The 25,795-nt window shown below is 42.0% G+C and overlaps 1 protein-coding gene across 8 annotated transcripts in view; it reads left to right on the top strand.

Moving 5' to 3' along the window:
• Positions 1-25,795, top strand: part of LOC118358799 (tight junction protein ZO-1-like) — a 201,221-nt gene that overhangs the window by 53,167 nt on the left and 122,259 nt on the right. The window contains exon 1 of one of the 8 annotated variants that reach the window (XM_052480877.1): positions 13,768-13,945. The exons of the other annotated variants lie outside the window; for them this stretch is intronic. The gene's annotated coding sequence lies outside the window, so the exon portion shown is untranslated. Of the gene's footprint in view, positions 1-13,767; positions 13,946-25,795 lie in introns of those variants that run through there. 8 annotated transcript variants of the gene reach the window in all.

Raw genomic sequence — 25,795 nt, 5'->3', positions numbered from 1 at the left:
CCACGGGTAAACATACTTAGGCGATTGTTTCTTAGACAAATACATTGACTATGCTGTGGAGAACATATCGCAGTCTAGCCTATACAGTATGTTCTTAAGGAATGGGGATTAAACTGTGAGGGAGAGTGGCCTGCCATACTGTTTCGGCAGTCTCGGTTTTCTCACGTGTACACGCAGGCACACACACACACACACACACACACACACTTTAGGGTGGTGAGATTGTGTGATGGTGTCCAGTGTGCTGCCTGTCCGCACAGATCTCATCAGCAGGTGTCTTGATCCTGCCTCTCTCTACACAAGAGTCTCTCATTTTAGATATGCAGCTATTTAAATCAACACCAGTGATCTGATCGAGGTCCATGTCAACTATATTAAACACACACACACTGGTCAAACAATATATTCCTGGCTATCACTGGTGTAAGACAATACCACACGCACAGTTAGGAACACAACACCTTTTCCTTGGTAATAAGAATGAAATTGTGGTTATACATTTTATTTTACAAATAAAATTCTCTTGACTTAATCATTCCCTTTGAAATATTATATTGATAGGCCAGGAGGTACAAAATGAGTCCTCAAAATCAATCGCTTAACTGCTTAATAGTTTGACCTGCTGTATAAAAGCTGATAATACAAAAAGCCTAAGGAGCAAGAAGGCCTGCGGCTGTATCGATACCCGTGAACATTGTTATCTGAAAAGGAAACATCTACAGTAATCCACAAACTGCATGCTTTGCATTGGACTACAATGACAATACTACTAGCTGTATCAATGATAATACTACTAGCTGTATCAATGATAATACTACTAGCTGTGTCAATGACAATACTGCTAGCTGTGTCAATGACAATACTGCTAGCTGTATCAATGACAATACTGCTAGCTGTGTCAATGACAATACTGCTAGCTGTATCAATGACAATACTGCTAGCTGTGTCAATGACAATACTGCTAGCTGTGTCAATGACAATACTGCTAGCTGTATCAATGACAATACTGCTAGCTGAGTTAATGACAATACTACTAGCTGTATCAATGACAATACTACTAGCTGTATCAATGATAATACTGCTAGCTGAGTTAATGACAATACTGCTAGCTGTGTCAATGACAATACTGCTAGCTGTATCAATGACAATACTGCTAGCTGTGTCAATTACAATACTGCTAGCTGTGTCAATGACAATACTGCTAGCTGTATCAATGACAATACTGCTGGCTGTATCAATGACAATACTGCTAGCTGTATCAATGACAATACTGCCAGCTGTGTTAATACTGCTAGCTGTGTCAATGACAATACTGCCAGCTGTGTTAATACTGCTAGCTGTGTTAATGATAATACTGCTAGCTGTGTTAATGACAATACTGCTAGCTGTGTTAATGACAATACTGCCAGCTGTGTTAATGCTGCTAGCTGTGTTAATGACAATACTGCTAGCTGTGTTAATGACAATACTGCCAGCTGTGTTAATACTGCTAGCTGTGTTAATGACAATACTGCCAGCTGTGTTAATGCTGCTAGCTGTGTTAATGACAATACTGCTAGCTGTGTTAATGACAATACTGCCAGCTGTGTTAATGCTGCTAGCTGTGTTAATGACAATACTGCCAGATGTGTTAATACTGCTAGCTGTGTTAATGACAATACTACTTGCTGTGTCAATGGCAATACTGCCAGCTGTGTTAATACTGATAGCTGTGTTAATGACAATACTGCTAGCTGTGTTAATGCCGCTAGCTGTGTTAATGATGTTAGCTGTGTTAATGCTGCTAGCTGTGTTAATACTGCTAACTGTGTTAATACTGCTAGCTGTGTTAATGATGTCAGCTGTGTTAATACTGCTAGCTGTGTTAATGACAATACTGTTAGCTATGTTAATGACAATACTGCTAGCTGAGTTAATACTGCTAGCTATGTCAATGTCAATACTGCTAGCTGTGTTAATACTGCTCGCTGTGTTAATGACAATACTGCTAGCTGTGTCAATGACAATACTGCTAGCTGTGTCAATGACAATACTGCTAGATGTGTTAATGATAATACTGCTGGCTGTGTTAATGACAATACTGCTCGCTGTGTTAATGATAATACTGCTAGCTGTGTCAAGGACAATACTGCTAGCTGTGTTAATGACAATACTGCTAGCCGAGTTAATACTGCTAGCTGTGTTAATGACAATACTGCTAGCTGTATCAATGACAATACTGCTAGCTGTGTTAATGACAATACTGCTAGCTGTGTTAATACTGCTAGCTGTGTCAATGACAATACTGCTAGCTGTGTCAATGACAATACTGCTAGCTGTGTTAAGGATAATACTGCTGGCTGTGTTAATGACAATACTGCTCGCTGTGTTAATGATAATACTGCTAGCTGTGTCAATGACAATACTGCTCGCTGTGTCAATGACAATACTGCTAGCTGTATCAATGACAATACTGCTAGCTGTGTTAATGACAATATTGCTAGCTGTGTCAATGACAATACTGCTAGATGTGTTAATGATAATACTGCTGGCTGTGTTAATGACAATACTGCTCGCTGTGTTAATGATAATACTGCTAGCTGTATCAATGACAATACTGCTAGCTGTGTTAATGACAATACTGCTAGCTGTGTCAATGACAATACTGCTAGCTGTGTTAATGACAATACTGCTAGCCGAGTTAATACTGCTAGCTGTGTTAATGACAATACTGCTAGCTGAATCAATGACAATACTGCTAGCTGTGTTAATGACAATACTGCTAGCTGTGTTAATACTGCTAGCTGGGTCAATGACAATACTGCTAGCTGTGTTAATGACAATACTGCTAGCTGAGTTAATACTGCTAGCTGTGTTAATGACAATACTGCTAGCTGTATCAATGACAATACTGCTAGCTGTGTTAATGACAATACTGCTAGCTGTGTCAATGACAATACTGCTAGCTGTATCAATGACAATACTGCCAGCTGTGTCAATGACAATACTGCTAGCTGTGTTAATGACAATACTGCTAGCTGTGTTAATGACAATACTGCTAGCTGTGTTAATGATAATACTGCTAGCTGTGTCAATGACAATACTGCTAGCTGTGTTAATGATAATACTGCTAGCTGTGTCAATGACAATACTGCTAGCTGTGTTAATGATAATACTGCTAGCTGTGTTAATGACAATACTGCTAGCGGTGTTAATGATAATACTGCTAGCTGTGTCAATGACAATACTGCTAGCTGTGTTAATGATAATACTGCTAGCTGTGTCAATGACAATACTGCTAGCTGTGTTAATGATAATACTGCAAGCTGTGTTAATGCTATTAAACAAGTAGCAGAGATGCACGTAGCTAACAGTCTTCAACAGTCACCCTCTCGACTTGATCTGCTGTTATTCTGCATCACTGCAGTGCTGTATCTGACATGTGTCCTGTCATATGATCTCTGCAGGCATAATTAAGCAATAATGCACGAGGGGGTGTCCAGGCACTCCGTCGTGCGTCGTGCCTAAAGAACAGCCCTTAGCCGTGGTATATTGGTCATATACCACAAACCACCTGGGTGCCTTATTGCTATTATAAACTGGTTACCAACGTAATTAGAGCAGTAAAAATAAATGTTTTGTCATACCCGTGGTATACGGTCTGATATACCACGGCTGTCAGCCAATCAGCATTCAGAACCACCCAGGTAGATCAGAGATACGGAACCACGTGTGCGTGTGTGTGTGTGAGCCAGTTTATAATAGCTCTATAGATCCAACGTAGTTCACTGAATAGGTAATAGGGGGTACAGTTTGGGACTAGGCTCCATGTTGTGAATGACTCATTTGCTTTTGCACCCATGTGATTTGCCGATCACATTGTGTTGAGATTCTATTCAAATGTGCTGCGGAGGACATGCAAAAACACACATTACTTTGTTGTACCGTGTGTGAAAATCCAACAGCGATGTTTTGTGGGAGGCGTGTACGTAGACACACACACACACACACACACACACACACACACACACACACACACACACACACACACACACACACACACACACACACACACACACACACACACACACACATGGACACTCGCACCCATGCAAGCATGCCGCATACACACACAGACACACACACACACACTAACTCACACTGTGCAGTGCTACTTAACAGAGGGTATTTCAAGGGCTGAACGTAACAACATTAAGAGGCATAAGCCAACATCAAAGACAATCCAAACGCATAGAGATTTTGGACACACGTTCTTTCTTTCTTCTTTTTTTTTCTCCATCGAAAATGTTGTCAGCTTCTACTGCACCTGTCCACAGTACGTAATGAATGGGTCATTCCAACAGTTCAACCCAGCCTTATTGCTCAGCGGTGACTTGTTTTCCTTGTCATTGCAGTATTGCCCTAAGCACTATCGCGGGATACTTGAGGGCGGCAGGTAGCCTAGTGGTTAGAGCGTTGGGCCAGTAACCGAAAGGTTGCTGGATCGAATCCCCGAGCCGTCGTCGTTCTGCCCCAAGAGCAAGACAGTTAACCCACTGTTCCCCGGGCGCACCCCCCCGCACCTCTCTGATTCAGAGGGGTTGGGTTAAATACTGGAGACACGTTTCAGTCGAAGGCATTCAGTTGTACAACTGACTAGGTATCTCCCTTTCCTTAGTATGTAAATGGTATACATGCTGTACACAGAGCAGGGATCTGTAGGATTAATAACCTAGTCATGTTTCTAGTTGTGCTTTAAGCTGTACTGTCCTTAACGTTACACCGCCGATCAACTATGACTGACTGTCCTTGTTTATCTAATTCCCATAACCTTTGCCAACTTACCCCCTGCCTCTACCCTCCACCATCCTCCCCCACCTTCCTGCCATCCTCCAATGGAATAAGCAGCGGCAGGGCAGCTCTCCTTACGTCAGTGTCTCTGTACGTCAGCAACATCTGACCTCTACAGGACCTCCAGTGCTCCTCACTTCTGCATTATATTCAGACCCCATCTCCTCCTACCTTACTGTGCTCATTAGAGCAAAGAGCCTAGAGGTGACAGCAGCGGTCCCGCTGTGGTGACAAAGTGCACAACAGAAGGTGCTGCATACAATGAGGAACTCTACTTGTAGCTCTAACACTGAGGAATATAATACAGTAGGAGGATACAGCATTCTGGAATAGAATACAGTAGGAGGATACAGCATTCTGGAATAGAATACAGTAGGAGGATACAGCATTCTGGAATAGAATACAGTAGGAGGATACAGCATTCTGGAATAGAATACAGAATACAGTAGGAGGATACAGCATTCTGGAATAGAATACAGAATACAGTAGGAGGATACAGCATTCTGGAATAGAATACAGAATACAGTAGGAGGATACAGCATTCTGGAATAGAATCTGGCTGTGAGCTGTGAGCGGTGGGTTTTAGACTGTGAGCAGGGGTTTGGTGCAGTACACAATTGACATTTTATATTGATTATATCTGTATTCCTCGTGGGAAACAAATATTGAGCATCATGACTAAAGAGAAGCAGAGTGCCTGGGTTTAAGTTTCTCCTCTGGACTTCTCATATCTGCAGAGCAAGGAGGCTATAAAGGTCACTTCGGTTGTCTCCCAAATGGCCCCCTATTCCCTATATATTGCATAGGGCTCTGGTCAAAAGTTGTGCACTATTTTGGGAATAGGGAGCCATTTGGGATGCAGCTTGAATTGGCCTCTTAGAAAAGGTTATACCACTTCTGCTTTGGCTTTATTGAACAATAGATAAACCTTAAATAAACCTTCTGTTTAGGCTTATTGAACAATAGATAAACCTTCTGTTTAGGCTTATTGAACAATAGATAAACCTTCTGTTTAGGCTTATTGAACAATAGATAAACCTTCTGTTTAGGCTTATTGAACAATAGATAAACCTTCTGTTTAGGCTTATTGAACAATAGATACACCTTAAATAAACCTTCTGTTTAGGCTTATTGAACAATAGATAAACCTTAAATAAACCTTCTGTTTAGGCTTATTGAACAATAGATAAACCTTAAATAAACATTCTGTTTAGGCTTATTGAACAAGACTCTCTTTAAAATAAACCTTCTCTATTGTGTCCATCTTTTCCCAAATCCATTGACGAAATGTATTAGACACACAAATACACACAATGAATTTATTTAATCCTTGGTAATAAATAAATAAACAATAATAATAAAAACCGCCGTGCATTTTGTCTGCTTGTCACAAGAAAGCTCTTGTCAAAAACAGACATTTTTGTATACATGTGTTTTCCGGCTGACTCTGCAGAGGAGTGGCTGTATGCTCTACTGGTAGGTAATAGATGGCTCATAGAGAGAGATTTGTTTGAGTTGCCACACACACACACACACACACACACACACACACACACACACACACACACACACACACACACACACACACACACACACACACACACACACACACACACACACACACACACACACACACACACACACATACTCTCAAATATGTAGTGACACACACAGTAGCGGCCCTAACTCACTCTGTTGAAAGCTACCAATCAATGTGAGTTTCACAGTCTCATATTATTAAGTGTAATTTATTTTGTACATTTAAAAAAACTACATACAGTTGAAGTCGGATGTTTACATACACCTTAGCCAAATACATTTAAACTCAGTTTTTCACAATTCCTGACATTTAATCCGAGTAAAACTCCCCTGTTTTAGGTCAGTTAGGATCACCACTTTATTTTAAGAATGTGAAATGTCAGAATAATAGTAGAGTGATTTATTTCAGCTTTTATTTATTTCATCACTTTCCCAGATGGTCAGAAGTTTACATACGCTCAATTAGTATTTGGTAGCATTGCCTTTAAATTGTTTAACTCTGTGTCAAACATTTCAGGTAGCCTTCCACAAGCTTCCCACAATAAGTTGGGTGAATTTTGGCCCATTCCTCCCTACAGAGCTGGTGTAACTGAGTCAGGTTTGTAGGCCTCCTTGCTCGCACACGCTTTTTCAGTTCTGCTCACACATTGTCTATAAGATTGAGGTCAGGGCATTGTGATGGCCACTCCAATACCTTGACTTTGTTGTCCTTAAGCCATTTTGCCACAACTTTGGAAGTATGCTTGGGGTCATTGTCCATTTGGAAGACCCATTTGTCACCAAGCTTTAATTTCCTGACTGATGTCTTGAGATGTTGCTTCAATATATTCACATAATTTTCCTCCCTCATGATGCCATCTATTTTGTGACGTGTACCCGACCCTCCTGCAGCAAAGCACCCCCCCTCATGATGCTGCCACCCCTGTGCTTCACTGTCAGGATGTTCTTCAGCTTGCAAGCCTCACCCTTTTCCTCCAAATATAACGATGGTCATTATGGCCAAACAGTTGTATTTTTGTTTCATCAGACCAGAGGACATTTCTCCAAAATGTACGATCTTTGCCCCCATGTGCAGTTGCAAACCGTAGTCTGGCTTTTTTATGGCGGTTTTGGAGCAGTGGCTTCTTCCTTGCTGAGAGGCCTTTCAGGTTATGTCAATATTGGACTCATTTTACTGTGGATATAGATACTTTTGTACCTGTTTCCTCCAGCATCTTCACAAGGTCCTTTGCTGTTGTTCTGGGGTTGATTTGCACTTTTAGCACCAAAGTTAGTTGATCTCTAGAAGACAGAACGCCTCTCCTTTCTGAGCAGTATGACGGCTGCGTGGTCCCATGGTGTTTATACTCGCATAATATTGTCAGTACAGATCAATGTGGTACCTTCAGGTGTTTGGAAATTGCTCCCAAGGATGAACCAGACTTCTGGAGGTCTACAAACATTTTTTCGGAGGTCTTGGCTGATTTCTTTTGATTTTCCCATGATGTCAAGCAAAGAAGCACTGAGTTTGAAGGTAGGCCTTGAAATACATCCACAGGTACACCTCCAATTGACTCAAATGATGTCAATTAGCCTATCAGAAGCTTCTAAAGCCATGACATAATTTTCAGGAATTTTCCAAGCTGTTTAAAGGCACAGTCAACTTAGTGTATGTAAACTTCTGACCCACTGGAATTGTGATACAGTGAGTTACAAGTGAAATAATCTTTATTTAAACAATTGTTCTTCCAAAATATAATATTCTGCCACATGCACCTTAACCACAGACACAGACACTGCACCCTAGTCTATTGCTGTTAGATAAGCGAATGAAGATTAGCCTGCAAGTGCCAAATGAAAAGTCTTAATTACGGAGGGCCCAAACCTCTGCACTAAATCATGTAGAGACGAAAGGCCTCGTCTCCAAATGGCACACTATTCCCTACATAGTGCGTTCCTTTTGATCAGGCTGCCATTTGGGACGACAACAGGAAGAGCGCACGGAGGACTGGGTCAAACCTATATTTACTGTCATGAATAAAAATCTGAAATATATCATTCAGAATACCACAAACATTCAGCGCCTTCTTTTATGCTATATACTTTTCCCACTAGTAAATATTTAACTATCGAGAAGATATTTATAGCAGCCCCCATGACATGACACTTTAATGCACTTCTATTCCTAGTGGAATACTTGACTTGACAAAAGTGCAGGCGCTAATGTGTGAATATAGTGCACGCAGTAAAACTGGATTTAGGCATCTGGGGATATGCAGCGCCACATTAATTTCTCTGCACAGAGGCCTACCTTAATTGATGTTAACATTTCTGCAGATACAGTGTTAGGAATACAAGCTTAATGGAGACGATCACTCTGTATCTCTGTACTCCTATTTAACACTGTGCTTCTACATCAGCATTGCTGTTTTGGGGGGTTTTAGGCTGGGTTTCTGTACAGCACTTTGTGACATCGGCTGATGTAAGAAGAGCTTAATCGATACATTTGATTGATTGATTGATTGATTGATTAATTAAGCTATTTTTGCTAATGGTTTGGTGTGTCGTCAAAATGAAATTGAAAATGATTGTCTGTTATAACATCTACAGCATTTAATATTATCTCTTGGTCAATCTGATGTTGTACACCTGCAGCAAAGCCTACTGTAGGTGTTGGGGTTACAATCTGCACGCATGAACCAACATACAGTAAGTAGACTAACGATGGCCTATCTGTGCTTATTATAGATGTGGTCGTTTGCAGACGGAGCAGATAGAGGTGATCACTCTGTCGCTGTATTCTATGCTCATTGCAAATTTGAGCTACTATTGCTAAGCTATAGCCTGGGGTTCAATGTTGATTTGTCGGGATGTCAAAATGAAAAGATTTTTGTCGATTTTTGCCGTTGTAGCATACAGCTTTTCAATGTATTCTAAGGTGCTTTTTTTGTGCACACACCTGCATACTGTAGGTGTTTGTGTTATGTTCATTTACAGCCGTAGTCGATTCGCCACTATTCTCCCTGCACATCTTCTCTGATCAAACCGAGTGAGTAAGAGCCCCGGCTGCCTGTTCCATTGCAGACTAAACACTTTCTTGTCTGCAGAGCAGACCCCACCTCCCCCCTGCTACAGTAAAATATAGAATTCCCTTGCAGTGTTCTGTACTGTAATAAACATCTAGCGCCTATTTTATTGCAGTGGGCTTGACTGATGGCCAAGTCCATGCAAGCGTAAGGATTGGTGGAACAGCATTTAAAGAGAAGCACATTGACAAGTGTAGAGAAGCTTGTTTAAATCAACAAGGCATGTGCCAAGCAAAGACTAGCCTTTCTGGTCTGAAATCAATAAATCATAATCAAAATATTTGCTTGGCTTATAGAATGATGCAATTACTGTATGCCTAGGGCTGTTGTGGTGGCCATATTTGTATTTACCTTTATTTAACTAGGCAAGTCAGTTAAGAATAAATTCTTATTTTCAATGACGGCCTAGGAACAGTGGGTTAACTGCCTGTTCAGGGACAGAACGACAGCTCGGGGGTTTGAACTTGCAACCTTCCGGTTAGTCCAATAAACCACGAGGAAAAGTGTCCTCCATTCGCTATTTAAGTGCATAGATGACATGTATTTCTTCCCTGACCCCGTTTTGAGACAGGTGCATGATAATGGTCCATTCTACATCAAAACAAATTTCACACATACATTATTTAGTATATGTAAAGACAAGATTAAATCAAGAATAGTCTAATGGGTGAAAATATTAGCCTATCACTTGTAAATTATATATTATCGCTTGTGAATGATGCCCAGCATAAGAAACAATGCCTTTTTTTTGTGCGCAACTTTTTCAAATCATAGTCACACACTTCATGTAGCCTATGCCATAGGCCTAAAATGTTTTGATAAGGTTTGTAATCACAACTATAGTGGTCAAATACAAGGGGTGTAGAGCCTAACTCAAATCAAATCAAATTCAAAGCAGCGCATTAGTGTCAAGTTTGGGGCAGATAATGATGAATAATAATAATGTCACTGTAAAAATGTTTTTTCTAATAAAAGCATAAAATGCATAATCACATTTGTGTTCACTTTTGATAATGGTGTTTTCCACTAATGGAACATTCGTGCCTATAGCCTACTATTGTGTGCACATTGCTGCACTTATAATGTAAAGAAATAGCCTAATATTTTAGTTTATCAACATTTTAAGCTAAACGTTCTGATCTGTTGCGTAAGCCACATTGTGTAAAAGAAGCGGTTGTATTAATTTGGGATCTATCACATCCCACAACTGTCCCAGACTATGTTTGGAATATTTATTTATTGCACAGAATAGAATAGGTCGACCTTTGTACTATTGGAGATAGTAGATTGACATAGGCTAGTGCATTTCCTGTTCGTTAGGCCTACTTATATTGTTGGCTGATAAAAAGTCAATGTGGACAGTCCTTCCAATATCTTCAATTATGCACCTCGGAATTGGATAAGGACGTGCACAGTTGCGTCTGTTTTCACTTGTAGCCTGTGAGGAAGACCCGATCACGTGATGGAGCACGCAGTTCTCAGGGAGAAGTGCACAACGATTTTTTTTTTAGGGTGCATTCCGGCCTCACAAAGGGGATGCCATCGTGTAAATATAGGCATTATCAAGTGCTTATCAAATTGTGAATGAGTGACTGATGTTGTGTGTGCAGTCTGCTCAAAAAACTAAAACAAAGCAGAGCTGATGCCTTTCAATCGACTTTTTTCAAATCATCATCGCATCATGCAACCTTGGAATGTATTAAAAATCAGAACATATTTCGCCCAATGTTTGTAAAACAACTAAAGTTGCATTAATTAATCTAAATTAAACAAATAGAAGTACCTGTTTCTTTGTTTACCGATCAACACAGAATAGCCGCTTGTCCGCACTCCCTCAAATCGTTTGGAGAAATATAATTTCTATTTTATTCAGCTTTGTTCAATTTTATTCTCCATACTATAAAAAATATTGCCATGGAATTCTAAGCAAATCTTGTCTGCTAAATGAACTAGTGTAGCCCACAGCCATATGGCATAGCCAGATCAGGACCTAACATCAGGACAACTCAGAGTAGGCTATTCTGTCCTTCATGAAGTAGACTACATTTTCTTCACATCATGTTTCTTTAGAAATGTGTTTATCTTAATTACCGTTGAATTACCGTGAGACTGACAGTTATTTGCTTGACGATCACATCACCGGCTGACAGTTATTTGCTTGACGATCACATCACCGGCTGACAGTTATTTGCTTGACGATCACATCACCGGCTGACAGTTATTTGCTTGACGATCACATCACCGGCTGACAGTTATTTGCTTGACGATCACATCACCGGCTGACAGTTATTTACTTGACGATCACATCACCGGCTGACAGTTATTTGCTTGACGATCACATCACCGGCTGACAGTTATTTGCTTGACGATCACATCACCGGCTGACAGTTATTTGCTTGACGATCACATCACCGGCTGACAGTTATTTACTTGACGATCACATCACCGGCTGACAGTTATTTGCTTGACGATCACATCACTGGCTGACAGTTATTTGCTTGACGATCACATCACCGGCGGACAATAATTCGTGACCCGTCACACAGCCCTATTATGTACGCCGTGATTCATACATGTATTTATTAAAAATATTACACGATGAAATAAATCTTGAGATGCACCATAGGAAGTCTAGCGGTTAGAGAGGCGAGCCGGAGCTTTGCCAGTTCGAATCCCAGGTCCAAAGGGGAAAATCCAGTGGGAAGTGAACTGGCAATCGGAGGGTTGCTGGTATCAAATCCTAGATGCCATTTGCTTTGATCAAGGCACTTAACCCTCCACAACTACAGCTCCCCTGGCGCCCAGTGTGGCAACCCCCCCCACACCTCTCCAAAACCTGTATGTGTACAGGTAACTACCAAAATAACGGAAACACTTGAGTAAATGAGGGATACAATGTATATTGAAAACAGGCACTTCCACATAGGTGTGCTTCATGATTTAATTAAGCAATTAACATCACATCAACATTGTGCTTAGGATCATGTATAAAAATGCCCAGTTGCCCATTATTTAGGCTAGAAGAGATCTCAGTGACTTTGAAAGAGGGGTCTCAAAAGAGGATAGGGGGTTTAAAGGGCGTGTCTCAGTCATCAGATCTCAACCCAATTGAACACTTATGTGAGACTCTAGAGTGGCGCCTGAGGCAGCGTTTTCTATCACTATCAACAAAACACAAAATTATGGAATTTCTCAAGGAAGAATTCTGTCGCATCCCTCCAATAGAGTTCCAGACATTTGTAGAATCTATACCAATGTGCATTGCAGCTGTTCTAGCGGCTTGTGGTGGCTCAACACCCAATTAAGATACGTTTTTGCAGTTACTGTATGTATGTGTTGCTGCGTTTATAACAACTGGAAACTTGGAAATCTCCGACTTCAAGATAACTGGGAACTGACTGGGAAAATTGTTTGTATTGAATTCCAAGTCGGAAAATCTGGCATCCTTCTAGTGGTGCTTTCAAGACAACTGGGGACTCTGAAAAAAATGAGGTAGAATCATGACGCCAGCGATCTTCAAGTCAGAGCTGTAGAAAGAGGCCAGAGTTCTCAACTTGGAATTCCTTAGTTGGATGACCATCCAAAACTATTTTTCCCTAGTCGGAGCTATTTCGAGCTATGCCGAGTTCCCCAGTTGTCTTGAACACGGCATATAACTCTTGACTTTCCAACCTGAATATCACTGACGTCATGATTCGACCAAGTTTTTCCAGAGTTCCCAACTTGTCTTGAAAGCACCATATTCTTTCAGAAGGGTCGGGTTAAAGGCTGAAGTCAAATTTTGGTTGTACTTTGTGTGCAATTGACCAATAAAGATCTTAATCTCTATTACAAGAATGTCTAAATTGAGAAAACTCTAGCCCTATTTAAAAAAAAAAGTGTGTATCAATTTAACCTTTTGTTTCATTAAAATAATTTAATCGCTGATATGAAATATTAGGGCCTTTTCCAAATTCATACCGCTAGCAATGTGTGTTGATGTTCTGACCAAGCATCAGAGCTCTTAACAAAACTCCCCCATACAGAAGACGCCTTGGTCCAATTAATTTTATGCGTAATATAATGGCACGTAGTGTCATGATCAAGGGCAATGTTACCTATACACACACACACACTTTTGTCTTATAAAGTCATCATGACATTATGTCATATTGCAGGTTTTAATGTGCAGCTTTGAAATATAGTCTAATGATTGAACTTGTTAATTTTATATTAATTTGACCTCCATGCTCGATAATTATGCTGAGGCATGGGTTCTCGACCCTGTAAACTTTACAGTGGAATGACGCGTGATGCTTTTTATTTTTTTTACGTAGCTACTCCACCCGAGTTTAGCTCGGCAGACCGGTCACCGTGCTGCTGTGAAGAAAAGCGGTCTGGTAGAGAGGGGGAAGGCATCCAGTGCCTGCCATTGCAGTGCGGCTGCTTTGGAGCCACGCCAGACGATTTATTCATTATTTTCCTAAAAAGGATTTCACCCATACATTGTAAGGACCAGTACACCGAATAAGGTGAATACATATGGATTTCATGTGATATGTTTTAGCTAGAGAGAGAGAAAAGCCAGTGTGTGTGTGTGCGTGTGTGTGTGTAGTAGTCGTCCCGCTGTGGACTGCTATTAGCGAGAGGATACACACTACCAGTTTACTAAACTAGCTAACGTTACCTGGCTAGGCTAGGCCAAAGGACATCTTTAAAATACAATTGTTTTCATGTAGATTAACCAAGGGTCGAGGAGATTAAAACAATTGGCATGGCGCTAGGAAGACGGAAGTGTTTGCTGTTGTATAGCCAGGACAGCTTGCATCACCGGCAGTAACAAAATGTCGGCGACCCCCCCGGTTCCTTTAAACCGAAGGTGTCTCCCGTTAGCTGTTAACTGTGTGTGTGGCAAGAAATTATAGCAAAGACCCCCCCCCCTCATCCCCATCATAATGCATGGAAAATATGGCACAATAAGGGTTTTTACTCAGCTCCAGCAGTCTGTGTGTGGAAGGTCTTACCCCCGGAGTCAAGCACCTGTCTCACTCGGTTTGATCGGTGTTGTTGCTCATGATTTAACGGTACGCTAAAGGAATTACGGTCTATATAATTAATATAGAGTAACTAATGTACGAATATAGAGTAATTATCTGTCTGGCTGCATCAGTCAGGCAGCAACGAATGAAAACAAGAAGTTTATCTATGTCATGTTTTAGCGTGCTACATTGTATACAGATACTGAGTTGGTAAGTGACATTGTTAGACACATAAACTAGTAAATATAGCCTCGTCGGTAAGAACAGGTTAGTTCACGTTAACAAACCGGCTTAAATTACACACAGACAGTTGTTTAAATCATTATGAGCTAGTGATGTTTGTTCAGGGATCTTTTCTATATGGCAAGCAAGTTCAGTCTAACTACCTTCATCACCGACCTGTTTGAATATAAGGTTAGATGTCCAGGCAGCATCTGTGTTTCGGTAGTCACCACCAACCTGTCCTTCTGTCTTGTATCCGTCGGTAACGTTATCAGATAGCTATTTAGGTTACGTTGAGGAGGCTGTTCTACTAGGTTACCCTGAGGACAAGAGGCTCGACGGGACATGTGATTGCGACCTTTTTGACTGTGGTTTGGTGTGACCATGAAGGGTTTTCTTACTGCTTGGTACTGTGTTATTCTCCACCACTTGTCCTGATATCATCTTCAGGGTCATACATCATTCATTACCTGTGACTCACTGTCGTTTTCTTTCTTTTTTTGCCAGCCTTGCATTATAAATGATCACACACGGGCAGAATTCACATACAATACACATTTTAGTTCAACGTCGTCATTATTTGTAAACTATTAGCACACAGAAATGACCTCTTGGAGGTGTGGCATGTGTATAGATAACAACATGGTAATGACACCTGTATTTATTGCTCTTTGTCACACAAGTAATAATAATAATATATGCCATTTAGCAGACGCTTTTATCCAAAGCGACTTACAGTCATGTGTGCATACATTCTACGTATGGGTGGTCCCGGGAATCGAACCCACTACCCTGGCGTTACAAGCGCCATGCTCTACCAACTGAGCTACAGAAGGAGGAACCACCAATATGGAAAGCGACCATGAACTTGTCATCTTATGCTTTTGCTTAGATTATTTGAGATTGGACTGGTGATTTAAAGCACTGAATACCAAAAGAATATACACATTTCAAAAGACAATATTTTCTTTCTCCATTCTGTGTTGTAGCATCAATAATATTTTAGCGCATAACCTTGGTGACTTGTGTTAGCCCCCTCTGCAAAAGTTTCTTTGAGCAAAAGTGTTGGTACTTTAACAGTTTCAGAATGATTTTGTTTTGTATTTTTTCTTTAACCACAGTAATGGAGTTGCCATGTTTTATTTTTCCATCTCATAAATAAATAAACAACAGTTGACCTTCACAGCAGGAATATAGACTGGGGAGCATTGGATTAGCAATGTCTCCAAAATAGGCTGCTTTTATTCATTTCATTGTCATCTCAATATGACTAAGTATGTTTGTCCTTAAGCATAGACAAACATTTGCAGTAGAATGGCCCGTATTGAAGGATTCAGTGACTTTCAACGTGGCACCGTCATAGGATGCTACCTAACCAACCAAGTCAGTTTGTCAAATTTCTGCCCTGCTAGAGCTGCCCCGGTCAACTGTAAGTGCTGTTATTGTGAAGTGGAAACCTCTAGGAGCAGCAACGGCTCAGCAGCGAAGTGGTAGACCACACAAGCTCACAGAACGGGACCGGCGAGTGCTGAAGCACGTAGCGCGTAAAAAAATTGTCTTTCCTTGGTTGCAACACACACTACCGAGTTACAAACTGCCTCTGGAAGCGACAGAGTGTCTCTCGCTCACTCACTCTCTGTCTCTCTGTCTCTCGCGCTCACTCACTCTCTGTCTCTCTGTCTCTCGCTCACTCACTCTCTGTCTCAAGCTCACACTCTGTCTCTCTGTCTCTAGCTCACACTCTGTCTCTCTGTCTCTCGCTCACTCACTCTCTGTCTCTCTGTCTCTCTCGCTCACTCTCTGTCTCAAGCTCACACTCTGTCTCTCTGTCTCTAGCTCACACTCTGTCTCTCTGTCTCTCGCTCTCTCTCTCTCTCTGTCTCTCTCACTCTGTCGCTCTGTCTCTCGCTCACTCTGTCTCTCTGTCTCTCGCTCGCTCTCTGTCTCTCGCTCACTCTCTGTCTCTCACTCTCTCTCTCTCTCTCTCTCTCTCTCTCTCTCTCTCTCTCTCTCTCTCTCTCTCTCTCTCTCTCTCTCTCTCTCTCTCTCTCTCTCTCTCTCTCTTTCTCACTGTCTCACTCTCTCTCCTTCCTTTCCACTTCTCTCCTTTAGCGGATTCTGTTACTTTTCAGCAGAAAGGTATAGAGGAGTGAAATGTTTCATCTTCACAGTACAGTGCACCCAGGCCAATGAAGTGAAATGTTGAAATTATTTATAAAAATAGAAACTTAACTAATTACAAATGTAACACCCACCATAGTACCTTCTGTTATCTCATGGCTAAAGGAAAGCACAGTTTAGTGCTAGGCTACTGTCACACTGTTAGTCTATATTGGGTGTTGATTTGACCTCACATTGACCTCTCACCCAGGCCAGCCTAGTAGTATTGTTTGTATGTTAATCACACAATGACTGTAGCTAGCCCAGTTTCATTCTAGGTAAACAGTAAATCAAATCAAATATCAATAAAATGTTATTGGTCACATACACATGGTTAGCAGATGTTAACGCGAGTGTAGCGAAATGCTTGTGCTTCTAGTTCCGACCGTGCAGCGATATCTAACAAGTCATCTAACAATTTCACAACAACTACCTTATACAAACACAAGTGTAAAATAATGATTAAGAATATGTACATATAAATGTATGGATGTTCGATGGCCGAACAGCATAGGCAAGATGCAGAAGCTAGTAATTATTGGTTGTTAAGCTCACCTTACACTTTTACCTTGCTAACTATACTAGCATGCATAAGCCCAGCCAGTGGCAGTTACTGTAGATAGCTTTCCCAGCCAGTGGCAGTTACTGTAGATAGCTTTCCCAGCCAGTGGCAATTACTGTAGATAGCTTTCCCAGCCAGTGGCAGTTACTGTAGATAGCTTTCCCAGCCAGTGGCAGTTACTGTAGACAGCTTTCCCAGCCAGTGGCAGTTACTGTAGATAGCTTTCCCAGCCAGTGGCAGTTACTGTAGACAGCTTTCCAAGCCAGTGGCAGTTACTGTAGATAGCTTTCCCAGCCAGTGGCAGTTACTGTAGACAGCTTTCCAAGCCAGTGGCAGTTACCGTAGATAGCTTTCCCAGCCAGTGGCAGTTACTGTAGATAGCTTTCCCAGCCAGTGACAGTTACTGTAGACAGCTTTCCCAGCCAGTGGCAGTTACTGTAGACAGCTTTCCCAGCCAGTGGCAGTCACTGTAGACCGCCTTCCCAGCCAGTTCAGTTCAGTAATCCAAGTAAAACCACAAGTTTAACCTTTAAAGGAGTTACTAAGTTCTAGCTAGACTACATCAGACTCTCACACTTTACTGTAGCCGTGCCTCCCCTGGCAACCAGTGTCAGTCCAGGTCAACATTAGCTAGTGAAACCACTAAGCTAGACTACATCAGACTCTCACACTTTACTGTAGCCGTGCCTCCCCTGGCAACCAGTGTCAGTCCAGGTCAACATTAGCTAGTGAAACCACTAAGCTAGACTACATCAGACTCTCACACTTTACTGTAGCCGTGCCTCCCCTGGCAACCAGTGTCAGTCCAGGTCAACATTAGCTAGTGAAACCACTAAGCTAGACTACATCAGACTCTCACACTTTACTGTAGCCGTGCCTCCCCTGGCAACCAGTGTCAGTCCAGGTCAACATTAGCTAGTGAAACCACTAAGCTAGACTACATCAGACTCTCACACTTTACTGTAGCCGTGCCTCCCCTGGCAACCAGTGTCAGTCCAGGTCAACATTAGCTAGTGAAACCACTAAGCTAGACTACATCAGACTCTCACACTTTACTGTAGCCGTGCTTCCCCTGGCAACCAGTGTCAGTCCTGGTCAACATTAGCTAGTGAAACCACTAAGCTAGACTACATCAGATCAGTCAAGCTTTTAGCCTTTATTGGCTGTTGATATTATGACACACTGTAATCGGCTTCCCCAGCCCGGGTTGAATCAGTCCAAGTAAACAGTAGCTAGTAAATCGACTAGCCTATCCTTAATGGGGTTAATGAGCCTTGGCTCTTCACTTCCTGGTACCTGGTGTAGTATTTCCTGCCTGATGTCGCCTTCTGCTGGAGCACTGCCAATATTCTCTCTCGTGTTTTTACAAACTGATGCGTTGACATGCTCTGCCCAGTGTACCTAGGTATTCACCACCATCAAATACAATACAATACATTTTATCTGAATACAACAGGTGTAGTAGACCTTACAGTGAAATGATTACTTTACGAGCCCTTAACCAACAATGCAGTTTTAAGAAAAATAAGTGTTAAGTAATTTAAAAAAAAATAAAAGTAACAAATAATTAAACAACAGCAGTAAAATAACAATGTGGAGGCTTTATACAGGGGGTACCAGTACAGAGTCAATGTGGAGGCTATATACAGGGGGTACCAGTACAGAGTCAATGTGGAGGCTATATACAGGGGGTACCAGTACAGAGTCAATGTGGAGGCTATATACAGGGGTACCAGTACAGAGTCAATGTGGAGGCTTTATACAGGGGGTACCAGTACAGAGTCAATGTGGAGGCTATATACAGGGGTACCAGTACAGAGTCAATGTGGAGGCTATATACAGGGGTACCAGTACAGAGTCAATGTGGAGGCTTTATACAGGGGGTACCAGTACAGAGTCAATGTGGAGGCTATATACAGGGGGTACCAGTACAGAGTCAATGTGGAGGCTATATACAGGGGTACCAGTACAGAGTCAATGTGGAGGCTATATACAGGGGTACCAGTACAGAGTCAATGTGGAGGCTATATACAGGGGGTACCAGTACAGAGTCAATGTGGAGGCTATATACAGGGGTACCAGTACAGAGTCAATGTGGAGGCTATTTATACAGAGTCAATGGGGGTACCAGTACAGAGTCAATGTGGAGGCTATATACAGGGGTACCAGTACAGAGTCAATGTGGAGGCTATATACAGGGGTACCAGTACAGAGTCAATGTGGAGGCTATATACAGGGGTACCAGTACAGAGTCAATGTGGAGGCTATATACAGGGGGTACCAGTACAGAGTCAATGTGGAGGCTATATACAGGGGTACCAGTACAGAGTCAATGTGGAGGCTATATACAGGGGTACCAGTACAGAGTCAATGTGGAGGCTATATACAGGGGTACCAGTACAGAGTCAATGTGGAGGCTATATACAGGGGGGTACAGAGTCAATGTGGAGGCTATATACAGGGGGTACCAGTACAGAGTCAATGTGGAGGCTATATACAGGGGTACCAGTACAGAGTCAATGTGGAGGCTATATACAGGGGTACCAGTACAGAGTCAATGTGGAGGCTATAGACAGGGGGTACCAGTACAGAGTCAATGTGGAGGCTATATACAGGGGTACCAGTACAGAGTCAATGTGGAGGCTTTATACAGGGGGTATCAGTACATAGTCAATGTGGAGGCTTTATACAGGGGTACCAGTACAGAGTCAATGTGGAGGCTTTATACAGGGGTACCGGTACATAGTCAATGTGGAGGCTTTAGACAGGGGTACCGGTACAGAGTCAATGTGGAGGCTATAGACAGGGGGTACCAGTACAGAGTCAATGTGGAGGCTTTATACAGGGGTATCAGTACATAGTCAATGTGGAGGCTATATACAGGGGTACCAGTACAGAGTCAATGTGGAGGCTTTATACAGGGGGTACCAGTACATAGTCAATGTGGAGGCTTTAGACAGGGGGTACCAGTACAGAGTCAATGTGGAGGCTATAGACAGGGGTACCAGTACAGAGTCAATGTGGAGGCTTTATACAGGGGGTATCGGTACATAGTCAATGTGGAGGCTTTAGACAGGGGTACCGGTACAGAGTCAATGTGGAGGCTATATACAGGGGTACCAGTACAGAGTCAATGTGGAGGCTATATACAGGGGGTACCGGTACAGAGTCAATGTGGAGGCTATAGACAGGGGGTACCGGTACAGAGTCAATGTGGAGGCTATAGACAGGGGGTACCGGTACAGAGTCAATGTGGAGGCTATAGACAGGGGGTACCGGTTAGTCGAGGTAATATGTACATAGGACTCCTAGGAAAGGTTATCGGTCCACTGGATATGGAAGGCAACCCAAAGTCAAGCAGGTAGATTTCTCTGACTGTAGGCTATGTTGCTGTATTACAGAAGACTGACTCATTCAAGGATGTGAATAGGCACTGCCTTATAGTACGCAGTGAGTCATAGCGCGGGGATTACCAGGCAGGCACTATAGGTCTACTGGATCTCCTATCAACAGTATAATTATTATAGATCTGCCTGGCTGCTGGCAACCCCAGACTTGCTAGCAGCTCACCCTTCAATAAATCAAGACTCATCGTAAATCTATCGCCCTGACTTTTGTGACGACTCCGAGGCGTGGAAGGAAAGCACTATCGAAGAGCTAAGAGAGGGGCCTGCCGCCTCTTGGTGAATAGCCTGCATCTACCATCTATGATCGATTCAATTTCACCATTTTGAATGAATGTCCCTTTGTAAGGGTGGAGACTACAGGTTATATACCTGCCTTTTTAATCGCCACATAGGGTCTATCATTTTCTCATTGCATCCTTTTGCTCTTCACTTTAAATCAGTGAAAGGGGGAGAAGACAGACACACTTATCAACACATTCCCGCTCTCTGTGTGGTCTACTGATATGTCCCACTGGGTTGATTCAGTTCAGCAGCTGCTTGTGATTACCTGGTACATGTGGCTCAGAAAACAGGCAGACTCCCCGGCTCTCTGATTAGCATCACTGTACTGATCCTCTACGTCCGGTCCTCCTCATTGGCTGGATACTGGAAATACACTGAACGAAAAATATTAACACAATGTGTTGGTTTCATGAGCTGAAATAAAATATCCCAGATATGTTCCATACTCACAAAAAAAAAGCCTATTTCTCTCCAACGTTGTGCACAAATTTGTTTACATCCCTGTAAGTGAGAATCTCTCCTTTGTCAAGATAGTCCATCCACCTGACAGATGTGGCATATCAAGAAGCTGGTTCAACAGCATGATCAATTACACAGGTGCACCTTGTGCTGAGGACAATAAAAGGCCACTCTAAAAATTTACAGTTTTGTCACACAACACAAAGCCACAGATGTCTCAGGTTTTGAGAGTGCCTGCAGTTGGCATGGTGACTGTAGAAATGTTCACCAGAGCTGTTGCCAAATAATTGAATGTTCCATAAGCCTCCTCCAATGTCGTTTTAGAGAATTTGGCAGTACGTCCAACTGGCCTCGCAACGTGTAACAAAGCCAGCACAGGGCCCCCCACATCCGGCTTCTTCACCCGTGGGATCGTCTGAGACCAGCCACCCCGACAGCTGATGAAACTGTGGGTTTTGCACAAGCGAATAATATCTGCCCAAACGGTCAGAAAACCGTCTCAGGGAAGCTCATCTGCATCGTCGTCGTCCTCACCAGGGTCTTGACCTGACTGCAGTTCGGCGTTGTAACCGACTTCAGTGGGTAAATGTTCACCTTCGATGACCACGCTGGAGAAGTGTGCTCGTCACAGATAAATCCCGGTTTCAACTGTATGGCGTTGTGTGTGTGGGCGAGGGGTTTGCTGATGTCAACATTTGACTGGTACTGTGTATTTTATTTTATGGCACACTTATTCACGCCCATCTCAGTGAACTAATCGTAGAGACTAAAAGGCTCTGCATGGTCAATCCAAAAGTCTGCAGTGGTCGTACAGCGTTTACTGCGATGCCTCTCTCACCCCGCAGAAGTCGGGGGCTTCGCAGAGCTGTTGTTAATGGAAGTTGTCAAGGAAGCGAGTTTTGTGTTTATACAGGACCTCCTGCCCTCCCCTACGGTCAACCAATCACGTCAATGAGCTAGACGGCGCCCTCCGCATAAAGGCTACAACATTTGAGAGGTGCACGCCGTTGCGGTACGGAGCTGAATATCTCCGGAGGCTCTGCAGTTGTCACACCTAGAGCTGTGACGTCATGGAATGTTGTCAGCTGGGGATTAACAAGCAAATAACTGCCGGTCTCACGGTAATTGACTGTTAATGAACACAAACACATTTAGCATCTCCTGGCTTCCACAAACAGCCTACAAGCCACTGATGCAGACCTTTTGAAACATCTACATGTTTAAAAGTCTAATAAATCCATGTAATATAGCGGACACCATCACAATAAATCCATTATTTATTTTACACAGCTCTAAAGAAACATGATATGAAGAAAATGTAGTCTACTTCAGAAGGACAGAATAGCATACTCTGAGTTGTCCTGATGTTAGGTCCTGATCTGGCTATGCCATATGGCTGTGGGCTACACTAGTTCATTTAGCAGACAAGATTTGCTTAGAATTCCATGGCAATATTTTTATAGTATGGAGAATAAAATGTAACAAAGCTGAATAAAATAGAAAGGATATTTCTTCAAATGATTTGAGGGAGTGCGGACAAGTGGCTATTCTGTGTTGATCGGTAAACAAAGAAACAGGTACTTCTATTTGTTTCATTTAGATTTAATAATGCAACTTTAGTTGTTTTACAAACATTGGGCAATATGTTATTTTTTTAATACATTCTAAGGCTGCATGATGTGACTAATGATTTTTAACAAAGTCACATGAAAGGCATGATCTCAGCTTTGTTTCTTGCGCGGGCATCAAACACTTCATCAGTCTCACGTTTACAATTTGACATCCCCCTTGCGTGACCGTTGTGCCCTTGGGCTGAATATAGTTACAATTCACTTCTCCCGGTTGCAAACGCAGTGCTACGAAGCACCGCTCTCTCGCATGGCTCTCTCTCATATCTAAACACTTATTAGTCTATGCTCGTCACGTGACGTCCCCGATGGACACATCTGGGATGTAACTGCAGGCGTCCTTATCGAATTCTGAGGCGCATATTGAAGATGTTAGGAGAACTGTCCACATGTACTTTTTATCAGCCAATCAGATGAGTAGTCCTAACGAACAGCAAAACCACTAGTCTACAGTGCATTCGGAAAGTATTCAGGCCCCTTGACTTTTTCCACGTTTTCTTACATTACAGACTTATTCTAGCATTGATTCAATTATTATTTTATTTGAACCTTTTCTAATAAAACATTACTTGCATAATCACATTTGCGATCACTTTTGAGAACAGTGTTTTCCCGCAAGTTGATTGCATTTTGGAACATTTGCGCTTAAAGCCTACTGCCGTGTGCACATTGCTGCGCTTATAATGTGAAGAAATAACCTATTAGGTTAGGTCAACATTTTAAGCTAAACGTTCTGATCTGTTGCATCAGCCTCATTGTTTTTGATGCAAGTAGTTGTATTAATTTGGGATCTGGGTAATTATGCCACTACGGTAACTTCTTTTATGTCCTCAGGGTCAATTTTGGGGATTTTATAAAAAAAATACATGGTTTTATTCTTTATATATTAAGTTCACACTACAATCACCCCATATTTCTTTCAACATCTCTATCAAGTATTTTAGCTACTTTTCAGGTGCATTTTATACCTCTCACTGTTTTGCCCCTGACCCAGACTTTTGAGCTTCTACTATTTTTTTCTATGAGAAAATATTACATAAATGTGTAATTATTAATGTTATCTTCTAGAGAAAGAGTCAAATAAAATCTATATCAATAGTTATTGTGAGTATGCCCTTTTTATTTACACAAAGTATACCTGTCCTTTGGGAGTGGTGTCATTGCCACCACTGAGAGCAAATTCCTCATTAATAAAGTTTTTTTTCAAGAGAATGTTACATTTAGTTACCATGGAAACATATTGTGACACAGAAGCACGTGGCTGCAGAGGACAGTTGTTCCTGATGTGCTGTCCAGAAGTTGATGACAAATCTAGGTCAATATCGCTTGTGTAGAGAATATTTTTATTGTCAGTCATTTTCAAACAGGCTACAATTTCTTTAATTTGTGGTAGAATTTTGATTTTTAAAATATGTATTTGATGTATTTCGTGTAAACCATATGCTAGCTGTAATACTGGCCAAACATGCTAAGCAGTCTGTCATTTTTCTCCAAAAAACAGCAGAAGTGCAATTTCCATCAGTTATTTCCATCACAAACTTAACTGTGATGGAAATGACAGAATGTTGTGGAAATGACAAAAATCCATTATTACTTTTTAATTTAAAAACAAGTAGGCTTATTTAATCATGTTTTAAATAACTTGAATCTAGAAAATATTATATTATTATTATTATAAAATACTCCAAGTTGTGCACAATTGGAAAACTTAAGAAGTATTTTTCTTTGTTTTTAGAAGATGCTACATAAAATAGCACGGAGGTCACATACATAGAAACAAAATATAAAATTATCCTATATGATACCAGGAACATCTGCAAAAAGACAGAGAGATACTGGATGAAAAAAGAGAAGGGAGAATTGATATCCATCTCTGAGCTTACAAAGCGAGAACAAAGAAGCAAGAGATGGAAATGTAACCAACGGACTAGAAGACGGACTTTAAAGAGAACAGTTGCAATGGACCTATCAGGCAACACACCACCTCAGTCACCAGATGACCTGCAGCCAGAACATGAGGCCTACCTATCAGGCAACACACCACCTCAGTCACCAGATGACTTTCAGCCAGAACATGAGACCTACCTATCAGGCAACACACCACCTCAGTCACCAGATGACTTTCAGCCAGAACATGAGACCTACCTATCAGGCAACACACCACCTCAGTCACCAGATGACTTTCAGCCAGAACATGAGACCTACCTATCAGGCAACACACCACCTCAGTCACCAGATGACTTTCAGCCAGAACATGAGGCCTACCTATCAGGCAACACACCACCTCAGTCACCAGATGACTTTCAGCCAGAACATGAGACCTACCTATCAGGCAACACACCACCTCAGTCACCAGATGACTTTCAGCCAGAACATGAGGCCTACCTATCAGGCAACACACCACCTCAGTCACCAGATGACCTGCAGCCAGAACATGAGGCCTACCTTGAGAAGGATTCAGGCAACACACCACCATCAGTCACCAGAAAGTAGCCAGAAAATGAGGCCAGAAGACAAACAGGCAACACACCACCTCAGTCACCAGATGAACATGAGGCCTACCTATCAGGCAACACACCACCTCAGTCACCAGATGACTTTCAGCCACAAACATGAGGCAAAT

This window comes from Oncorhynchus keta, chromosome 26 (assembly GCF_023373465.1).
Source record: "Oncorhynchus keta strain PuntledgeMale-10-30-2019 chromosome 26, Oket_V2, whole genome shotgun sequence".
Lineage (NCBI taxonomy): Eukaryota > Metazoa > Chordata > Actinopteri > Salmoniformes > Salmonidae > Oncorhynchus > Oncorhynchus keta.
This window is presented reverse-complemented; position numbering and strand designations above follow the sequence as displayed.